The sequence below is a fragment of the Cibotium barometz genome, chromosome 37, assembly GCF_041138505.1.
Source record: "Cibotium barometz isolate CiBa-2024 chromosome 37, ASM4113850v1, whole genome shotgun sequence".
In the NCBI taxonomy this organism is placed as follows: domain Eukaryota; kingdom Viridiplantae; phylum Streptophyta; class Polypodiopsida; order Cyatheales; family Cibotiaceae; genus Cibotium; species Cibotium barometz.
Window position 1 is genome coordinate 21,679,095 of NC_141082.1, and position 12,076 is coordinate 21,691,170.

A 12,076-nucleotide genomic window follows, 5' to 3' on the forward strand; every position below is an offset into this window, starting at 1 on the left:
CCACACGAACCAGAAAAAGTCTTGGATTTCTGTCACGTAGCCTGTAATGGCACGTCGGATTGCCCGTAGTAGCGGCGGTCGAGCTCGACCGGACACGTAGACCACACGTCGGAGTATGGGTGGCGAAGGTGTTCGGGGTTCAGGGGTGAGGGCACCCGGGTCGGAGTACCGCGGGCGGTCGGGTTAGTGTGGGCAGGCAGGCCACCACTATATATGACCTGGTCATGAGGTGTTATCCTCATTCTCATATATGGCTCTCTTGAGAGCATGCCCTCTATGGTTGGGTGGTGAGACCACGAGCTCCTTACCCTCTCGGCTATGGCAGAGTCCATGGCGTCGTTACGTTGGCGTAACATTGGTATCAGAGCGGCGTTGTCCTCTTCCTCTCACTTGTCGCGCACAGCTTTCTTCTGGAATAACAGGAGCTAAGTCATTTGTTCTCATAAATTTCTCATATAATTTTTCCCAGATTGTTTTGTGTGTGGAATATGGATCTATCTTCTTTGATTCCAGTTATTGGAATAGAGGAGAATACTGTCTTTTAAGTGAACTCTATATTGCTTGAGAGAAAGAAGATGGTGATAGTGTGTGTGTGCTACACATACAATGAGAAATCGAAATTGTGTGTTGGCAAGCTGTTAGGCTTGGATGTAATATCCAGGCCGCTAGTGAAAAGCGAGCATCAAGCAATATCTGTCTTTGTTACCCAAGAAACAATAGAAGTATAGAAGTAGGCTGCTACTAAGCAGCCTACAGCAGGTAAGAGCTTGAAGGCGGGAATTTTAGCATAGAAGAGCCAGGAGCTAGCGGGGGCAGCAGCCGTAGTGCTGCAATAAAGAGCAGGCGGACAAGGCTATGTGTGTGGTGCTGCCGGAGGAAACAAGCAGCAGATGCGGGACTGATCAGCAGGGAGTTAATCTTGGGGCAGCACCTGCAGGAGAGGTCACAGAAGTCTCTAGCCCTCTGCGCAATGCACAGTGCATGTATGAGCCGATAAAGGCACAGTGCATGTATGAGCTGATAAAGGGGGTGATGCTTGCAGAGATGGGCGTGAAGGAGCACGCTGCACGAGAAAGCACCATGTTTGCACACATACAAGAGCAGCAGAGGGGTTGAAGCTTGTAGCAGCGCAGGGATGAGTGTGGTTGAGAGAGGTCAAAAGCTTATCCTCTTCCTGCAGTGCCCCATGCACACCCACGTGGACCTTGCAGAGATGGGCGTGTGCGTGCGCAGATAATTGAGAGGGGCGTGTGTGAGCACGTGGGCTGCAGGGTATATCTTCTTTGCCTCCGTGTAATGCACGCTGGCAGCATGGCGCTTCAACTCCACACAATTGAATTTTGTAGCCTTTTAATTTTTAAAAAGGATTTTTAAAAAAAGGGGGTGTTTCCCATGAGAGTAAGGCCAGTGCCCATATCGTAATTTGTTAGCAGTGCCTTTGTAGCCACATGTACACACCTTACTTATGCCGTAGTGCATAAGACCGAATCATAGAAGCGCTCACTTCTATGCTACGGACATAGCCCACGTGACATAGCCCACGTTTATGCTAGAGTCGATCGACACTCCTCCACTGGCTCTAATGTAGAAAATGATTGCGACAATTGTCTTTACACCTTGCCTATGCGCAATGTCTGCATCCTCCAATGTTTGGTACCAGTTGTGGACGCATTGGTAGAGTCCAACCCAATCGTGTCGTAGTGTACGTATGCCCTCATGTCTAATTTGTGCTGTAGTGCACATGCTTTGCATTCATGGTGTAGTAGACGAATATATGTGCCGTAGCACACTAACCCCCCCACCAACACTTGGAGTTATATCTTTGGGAGAAGTGTGGCACAGTCGTGCCGTAGTGCACCCTGGCCATTTGTGGCATAACGCACTTGCTCGTGCGGTGCACATACGTCTAAGGGTGCCGTAGCGTGCCCATGTCTGTTGAACCATTGACAGTCTTGCACACACAAGTCATGTCATGGCGTGCACATGTTGGTGTCACGTCGTAAGTGCACTCATACCCACATTCAGGGATTTTATATTCACGTGATCACAAGATTTTTTTTGTTAATAACACTTGTGAACATGTTATTCACATGTTCACATGTTTTCATGTTCTCAAAATAGCAGGTTACCAGTGACCTGGTAACCTGCCGAAGCCCGCCGGGATTTTTGTTTTCCCGGCGGGCCCGCCGGGAAAATCCATTTTCCCGGCGGGAAAAAAAGTTAAAAAAATGGTCAAAATATATTCATGTTCACAGTCATTCCTACCATTTTTGGGCCTTCTGGACTCATTTATGATGTCAAAAGTTCAAAATTCTTTGTACAAAAAAAGTTATCTCTAAATTTATCACCTTAAGCTCGATTACCATCAATTAGATCTTATTATACTTCCAATTGAGTCTAATTGACATCAATTAATATCCAATTGAGTCCAATTGGTATCAATTAAGTCTAATTGGGTGTCAATTGATCGATTGGGCTCAATTGACATCAATTGACACCCCATTGGACTCAATTGGGCTTAATTGGACTTAATTGGATTCAATCAATTGACACCCAATTGGACACAACTGGGCTTAATTGGACTCAATTGACATCGATTAACACCCAATTGATGTCAATTGAGCTCAATTGACATCAATCCTAGTCAATTGATATCCAATTGATGCCAATTGAGCCGAATTGACACCAATTGCACTCAATTGGTATCCAATTGATGTCAATTGAGTCCTCAATTAACATCAATTAACACCCAATTGAGTCCAATTGACATCAACTAATACCCAATTGAGTCAAATTGATATCAATTAAGTATAATTGGGTGTCAATTAATCAATTCGACTCAACTGATATCAATTGACATCCAATTAGACTCAATTGACATCAATTGGGTGCCAATTGAGTCCAAGTGACACCCAATTGATATCAATTGCATCCAATTGGGCTTAATTGACATCAATTCACACCTAATTGATGTCAATTGAGTCCAATCCGGTTCAATTCACACCCAATTGATGTCAATTGGGCTCAATTGACATCCAATTGATGTTAATTGGACTCAATTGACATCAATTAACACCCAATTGATGTCAATTGAGCTCAATTGACATCAATCGTAGTCAATTGACACCCAATTGATGCCAATTGAGCTTAATTGATATTAATTACACTCAATTGGCACCCAATTGATATCAATTGGCACCCAATTGATATCAATTGAGTCCGATTAGACTCAATTAACATCAATTAATACCTAATTAAGTCTAATTAATATCAATTAATACCTAATTAAGTCAAATTGATATTAATTAAGTCTAATTGGATGTCAATTGATCAATTGGACTCAATTGGTACCAATTGACATCCAATTGGACTCAATTGACATCAATTGGGTGCCAATTGAGTCCAAGTGACACCCAATTGATATCCATTGCATCCAATTGGACTCAATTGACATCAATTCACATCTAATTAATGTCAATTGAGTCCAATCACATTCAATTCACACCCAATTGATGTCAATTGGGCTCAATTGACACCCAATTAACTCAACCCAATTGATATCAATTGAGTCTAATTCAAACCCAATTGAGTCTAATTACATCTAATTGGACTCAAGTGACATCAATTAACACCCAATTGATGTTAATTAAACTCAATTAACATCAATTAACACCCAATTGATGTCAATTCAGCTCAATTGACATCAATCGTAGTTAATTGACACCCAATTGATGTTAATTGAGCCAAATTGGGCTTAATTGACATCAATTGCACTCAATTGGCACCCAATTGATGTCAATTGAGACTCAATTAACATCAATTAACATCCAATTGAGTTCAATTGACATCAATTAATACCCAATTGAGTCAAATTGATATCAATTAAGTCTAATTGGGTGTCAATTGATCAATTGGGCTCAATTGATATCAATTGACATCCAAGTGAACTCAATTGACATCAATTGGGTACCAATTGAGTCCAATTGACACCAAATTGATATCAATTGCATCCAAGTGGGGTCAATTGACATCAATTCACACCTAATTGATGTTAATTGAGTCCAATTAGGTTCAATTTACACCCAATTGATGTGAATTGGGCTCAATTGACACCCAATTGATATCAATTTGGCTTAATTGATACCTAATTGATATTAATTGGACTCGATTGACATTAATTAACACTCAATTGATGTCAATTGAGCTCAATTGACATCAATTGTAGTAAATTGATACCTAATTGATGTCAATTAAGCCAAATTGGACTTAATGGACATCAATTACACTTAATTAGCACATAATTGATATCAATTGAGTCTAATTGAGCTCAATTAATATCAATTAGCACCCAATTGAGTCTAATTGATATCAAATAACACCTAATTGAGTCAAATTGATATCAATTAAGTCTAATTGGGTGTCAATTGATCAATTGGACTCAATTGATATCAATTGATATCCACTTGGACTCAATTGACATCAATTGGGTGCCAATTGAGTCTAATTGACACCCAAGTGATATCAATTGCATCGAATTGGACTCAATTGACATCAATTCACACCTAATTGATATCAATTGAGCCCAATTGATATTAATTGAGTCTAATTCACACCCAATTGAGTCTAATTGCATCTAATTGGACTCGATTGACATCAATAAACACCCAATTGATGTCAATTAAGTCCAAATAGATACAATTAGGCTCAATTGACACCTAACTGATGTCAATTGAGTCCAATTGGATTCAATTGAGTCCAATTGGGTTAAATTGGATGCAACTAGGCTTAATTGATGTCAATTGAATTAAATTGGATGCAATTTGTCCAATTGATGTCAATTGAGTTCAATTGGATGCAATTAGGCTCAATTGACACCTAATTGATGTCAATTGAGTTCAATTCATACCCAATTATTGTTAATTGTGTCCAATTGAGCTCAATTAACACCCAATTGATGTCAATTGGGCTCAATTAACATTAGTTAAACACCCTTTTGAGTCCAATTGATGTCAATTGAGTCCAATTGGGTGTCAATTGATATCAATTGAGCCCAATTGATCAATTAATACCCAATTAGACTTAATTGATGTCAATTGGACTCAATTCATTCAATTTAGCATCAATTATAATCAATTGACACCCAATTGATATTAATTGACATCAATTAGGTGTTAATTGATGTCAATTGAGCCTATGTGACATCAATTGTGTGTCAATTGAATCCAATTGATGTCAATTGAGCCCAATTGACATCAATTGTGTGTCAATTGATACACAATTAGCTTCAATTGGGCTCAATTGACATCAATTGACACCCAATTGATGTCAATTAGGCTCCATTGACACCCAATTAGACTCAATTTGGCTCAATTGACATCAATTGACACCCAATTAGACTCAATTTGGCTTAATTAAGTCTAATTAGACTCAATTAGACTCAATTTGGCTCAATTGATATCAATTGACACCCAATTATACTCAATTTGACTCAATTGACACCCAATTAGACTCAATTTTACTCAATTGACATCAATTGACACCCAATTGATATGAACTGATGTGAATTGAGCTCAATTGCATCGAATTAACACCCAATTGAGTGTCAATTGAGTGCAATTGAGCCCAATTGAGCTCAATTGATATCAATTGACACCCAATTGATGTCAATTGAGCTCAATTGAGCTTAATTGATATCAATTGACACCCAATTGATGTCAACTGAGCTCAATTGAGCTTAATTGACATTAATTGTAATAAATTAACACCCAATTGAAGTCAATTGGGCTTTATTAATATCAATTAACATCCAATTATTATCAATTGAGTCCAATTCGACTCAATTGATACTTAGTTTACACCCAATTTATGTAAATTGGGTGTAAATTGGGCTCAATTGCGTCGAATTAGGCACAATTGACATCAATTGACACCCAATTAATATCAATTGAGTGTAAATCAAGTGTAATTGAGTCCAATTGGGGTCAATTGAGTGCAATGATGTCATGGACAATTGAGTCAATTGATGTAAGTATAGTTAGATTTAATTGGTGTGTCAATTGAACTTAAGGCCAGCAAATTATATAAAACTTTTTTTGTGCCAAGAATTTTGAACTTTTGACATCATAAATGAGTCCAGAAGGCCCAAAAATGGTAAGAATGACTGTGAACATGATTTTTTTTATTTTTTTATTTTTTTATTTTTTTATTTTTTTATTATTTTTTATTTTTTTAATTTGTCCGCCGGGAAAATGGGTTTTCCCGGCGGGCCCGCCGGGAAATGTACATTTTCCCGGCGGGATTACTGGCAGAGAAGGTTTTTGCAGGTCATAAAAAATGCCCGTGAATATACATTGTGATCACAAGAATTTTTATGTTAACAACAGGTTTTGTTAACGTGATCACGAAATTGTGAAGACGTTAATGAAATCCCTGCCCACATTGAGCCGTAGTGCACTAGAATTTTTTTTTAGGTGGCAAGATGGAAATCGATGGTAATGTTCTTGCGTAGTTCGAGAAGTATTCGTTGACAATACATAAATACATGATATAAATTCTCTCTGTTAGTGGTTTAACCATGTGGTTTACCACAAAGTAATATGAGAGCAGATCAGACACATTGTTCTTGTTGAAAGTCCACAAGAAGAAGTTCGTGACTCCAATGTGCTTAGACCCAACTGCAGTGTGATGAAAAATGTCTACTTGGATGTGGTCCATTGTGACGAACAAGTGTAGTCCGTAGAGACACTTTTGCAAGCGCAGTCTTGCCATGGTCATGACTTCTAAAATTGGTGCGATGGCATTTAAGATAGCTGGGATTGAGGTCGCGTTTGTCGATTACCTGCTAGTAGCCTTGATCACATGACCCCATTAGCAACGTACTGTCTAGACATGACTAGTGTTAGACTCTGGGAGCGTAGCCTTGCCAGATTTCAATTTCCACTTTTGCGAACGTCGTCTTGCTAGAGTTAAAGTTTTTGTTCGGACAAATTTGTGTTTGTTTCGTAGTGACAAACAAGTGTGTTCTTCTGTGGACACACCTTCTCTGCAGTGTCACCATTCAAGGGTCTAGTCCGGAGTGACTTGGTCCTAGTTCGAAGTGAATTGAGGGTAGCACATGTGATGATCACACATTTGGTTCAGAGAGACTAAATTTAAGCTGAGCATAGACTTACTATTAACCATCAAAGTCACGTAGTTTGGCTATAGTGTAAATCTAAAACTGCGGTGTGTTTTACTTGGGCTAAGAGGACCGACAGTGGCGTCAGTTGTGCCCAAATTAGACGAAGTGCTTATCACGAGAAATCAAGGTAAGCCTAATTGAGCCATAGTGCTCATAACCCTTCACAATCTTTTAACAGTTGCTAGAAGATTGTGATAAACTTTGGCAGATGAGAACCATGTACAAGAGTAGTATTGATGTGGTTATGCCTTGTGTCCAAACAAGTTGCTTACTATTTGTAGCAACAAGAGAGCCTTGGCCCATAGAGGCAAGCTGGACCTTGTTGGTAGTAACAAAATAGTGTCACTACTTGGGCCTAGAGAGTAGTGACTAGTTTGATTTAGTCACGTAGATTGCCTTGTAAAAGTAATCCCTAAGGTGTGTATTACTTGGGATAAAGGGGCTAGCAGTGCTGCTAGCAGTACTCAATTGAATGGTTTATCTAGGAGTACTAATCTGAGGGATTAGCACACGCCTAGATAATAATAGCAGATTTAGGATTGATTTGTAGAAATCAAAGGTAAATCTGAAGGGGTATAGTCTTGAGATGTAATGCTCAATGCCCTTATAGAAGTTGATCGAAGAGAACTGTTCTTAAACTTACTAGCATGGTTTTCTCTCCTTTTTATTGCCATGCATCGACATCCCACTGCTCGAGAGTTTGTGGTGATCTTTCAAGGGGGGAAAGAGCCTTGGTATATGTCACATCAATTGGTTTGGTGGTAATTTGATGGTATGGGACATCAAATTCTCACGGAATCGATTGTAGTCTTGGTGGAATGGGACGCCAAGGCTTGTGCATGTAACTTGACTCTTTGGCAGGTCTGTATGTACACTTGTTTGTAGTGATAAAGTGTGCAAGATAAAATTTGAACTTTGAAAATTACCAAATATAGCCATAAGTTGGGATAAAACCCAGTTACAGAGTTCGGAGAAGATCTAGGTAGCAAGACCATGATGGTGTACTAGTGCTAACAGAGTGATTTAGTTTCGGAGTGATCTAAATCTAGAGGTTAGCAGTAAGACTAGTTTGGTTGGACAGTTTCATGCATGGGGGATGCCCTATAGCATTTTGCAAGCGTAGTCTTGCCTATGTTCAACATAAGTGTGCGATTGTGAGCACATTTTAGTTGCTACCATATGAATTTGGGAAATATATTACTTTCCTACATAAGCAATTGTAATATTGCATGACAGGCTATTTTGCTTACAAAGTTCATGTGCGTGTAAACCCTATAAGTCGTATGACCCCTGGGGAATGAGTGGAGCATTTCTAGGATTTAATAAGGTTTTACATGGCAATAGTGAGTAGTATCTCACTCCAGACGAGCCTGGTTGTTGTTAGTATCGGATCCGATATATGTAGTGTACATAAACTCGGGCTGAGTTAGGATAGGAGGCTAAGCCAGAGAGCTTAGTGGTAAATCCTACTGTATCTGGTGAGTTTTGACTTAACCGGAGTGTTATGAAGTAAACTCAAAGTCTGGGGCTGAACTGGAGTGTTCGGAGGTAGACATATCTTTTGTTAAATCGGAGAATTTAGCAACAGATGAGCTTGGGGTGAACCATGGTACCCAGGAAAAAAGCTCTTCACACTAAAATAGTGCACAATAATTTTAGGGTGATAAAAATCCATCGCAGGAATGTTTTACAACTTTCCATAGATGATAGATGAAGACCATGTACTTTACGGAGTTAAAGTATATAGGTGGTGACTTTGGCGCCACATTTTTTGTAGGAAGTCACCAGTGGTGTGGTTAGGTCAGCCGAGACTCCACAAGACCTATGCACTAGTTTTTAAGTTGACCTCTATGATAAGGACGTCCGAAAATTCGTGTTGTAATACCAGAGATTGTACTGCAATGTGCAATGGAGGGGTCAATTTGTGTAGTCACTTCTTAGCAGCAAGTGACTTAAGCATCTTGTTATAGATGGTTGTATATGGTACTCCCACTCGGGGGAGGTACGCCATTGGATACGGAGTTACTCATAGACTAGTATGGAGCTACTAGTGTGATGATAGTGGGTACGTAGTTACTCACTACTAATACATAGCTGCTAATAAAATTAAGATCCTCGAGTGAAAGATACTCTAGATCAACATTTTAAATTACCGAACCACAATCCATGAGTATCGAGGTACTCATAAATATGTTGACGTTGCTCAAATCGAGGGACCGATTTGTTCGATGGTATGGAATAAGCAAGGAGAGTGGAGTAACTTAAAAGTTACACATCACTAATCCTAGTGAGTTGTCAAGGTCATCCGTAGTTTGATGATCCCCTCTACCTATCAGACAACATTCAATTTTGCAAGCCCTGGCATTTAATCCGTAGTGATTATGAGTTTGGTGTGAGATATGGTTATGAAGTTCTTACAAGAGTACTCGTCAATGATTTTATATTCACGTGATCACAAATTTTTTTTTTGTTAATAACATGTGTTAACATGTTAACATGTTCCCAAAAAAGCCGATGGGAAGCTCCCTGATAACCGGATAAAATCCCGCGGGGGTTTTGCAATACCCGGCGGTCCCGTCGGGGAAAAGAAAACCCCGACGGGTCCCGGCGGGGTCGTCATCTAGCCCGGCGGGCTACAATTTTCTATATATATGGGCCCGGGGGGCCCTTTGGGAGTTCATTGCTGACAATATACACAGGTAATGAGACTTGTGTTTATGTGTGTGTGTGTGTGGGTGTGTGTTCATGTAGGCAGCCGCCCATTGTCGCAATGCGCGGCAGGATGTGGGTGGTCCGCCACACGAGGGGTGTGTGTGTGGGTGTGTGTTCGTGCGGGCAGCCGCCCATTGTCGCAATGCGCGGCACGATGTGGGTGGTCCGCCACACGAGGGGTGTGTGTGTAAGGCCATTCTTCGGAATGGTGCTTACCCTGGGGCACTTAGTCGGTAACGCGGCTAGTCTGTGTCCTATGGTAAGTATGGCACGCCGTAGCGGTACTAGTCGGTAACGCGGCAAGCATAGTATCGTTATGGCGATGTCACCTTCCCTTCCCTTCCCTTTGTCAAATGCGGGCATATGGTCGGTAACACGGCCAGTGTATGTCCGTATCCTATTCGTATTCCCATAGAATCGGGTGGCATTTTGTCGTTAACGCGGCAAGTTGGTGTCGTCCGCTAGTGCATATATTGTTTTTTGCATATTGCGACATTTGATCGTTAACGCGGTCAGAAAAATGTCGTAAATTTGCTTGCATGTTACGGCATATGATCGTTAACGCGGTCGAAAAAATGTCATAAATTTGTTTGATTTGACTTGTATTGTTTTTATTATGTTTGATCCATGCGATACTTGGTTGCTAACGCGGCATGAGTATTTCATGCGATACTTGGTTGCTAACGCGGCATGAGTATTTCATGGATCAAAGTTTACATCATATTGTCTTTGCATTTTATTTCATAATATCGTAACTCGAAAAAATGAATATCTCTCTCTCTCTTCCTGCCCCCCTCTCTCTCTCTCATGATACACTTCACAACTCTTTCTCTCTCTCTCTCTCTCTCTCTCTCTCTCTCATGATACACTTCACAACACGATAGATGTGTAGATGAGGATTTCTTTTTTTTTCTCTTAAAATATACATAATTCCTAATAATTTCTTTTGTCTCCCTCTATTTACTTAAAAATTAAAACAGTACATTATTTTCCTCTTTAGGAACTCACAAAAATATTGAAAATGTCATCTAATGTTTCTTCTCTCTATCTGTCACAACTCTCTCTCTTCCTCTTCTCTCCTCTCTCTCTCTCTCTCTCATGATACACTTCACAATTCTCTCTCTCTCTCTCTCTCTCTCTCTCTCTCACGATACACTTCACAACTCACCCTCTCTCTTATGATACACTTCACAACTCTCTCTCTATCACGATAGGTGTGTAGATGAGGAGTGCTTTAGGAATACAAAACATTATTTTCCTCTCTTTAGGAACTCACAAAACTATTAAAAATGTCATCTAATGTTCCCTCTCTCTCTATCTGTCACACCTCTCTCTCTTCCTCCCCCTCTCTCTCTCTCTCTCTCATAATACACTTCACAACTCTCTCTCTTTCTCTCTCTGTCACGATAGGTGTGTAGATGAGGAGTGCAACATGTATACACTTGATAAGTAATAATGCACTTGTTGCGGTTGTCTCACGTTCGATAATGTATTGCATGATGTTGAGTTCAGTAATATTTGTTTGATATTCCGTTTTTGTTTGATCATTGATAAGTAATGATACACTTGTTGTTGTTCTCTCACGTTTGATGATGTATTGGATGACGTTGATTTCAGTAAAATTATTTGATATTCCGTTTTTGTTTGAACATTGATAAGTAATGATACACTTGTTGCTGTTCTCTCACATTTGCTTGATGTTGATTTCAGTAATGTTGTTTAATATTCTGTTTTTGTTATGTTTAGTGATATTTGCTAGATTTACGAAGACGACCAACATGCTTTTCCCTGAAGAGCGTAAAATCGTTCTACGAGCAATTCGCATTGAAGCAGTCATCACAGTGTCACAATGTGCTGATGACGTCGTCAAAAAGATCAATGAGTCTGAGATACTCATGCGAGATCTAATAGAGCAGATATGGGAAAATGCACAGCGTCGACTTCGAAGCGGAGGCAACGCTGAGTTGCTTGATAGACAAAAGATAGCAGATTTCAACCATCAACATATAACACGAACCATTTTGGGGAGCATGCGTGTAGCATGCAATGATCTTAGAGAAGCTGCCCCGCCTGAAGCTAATATGCATCGTCTACAGTTATGGGATGTTGTATGGAGCGAGTAAAGAGACAAGAGCAAGCGCATGAAGGCGCTGGATGCAGAGTCACTCCCCAAAAGAGTGTGCA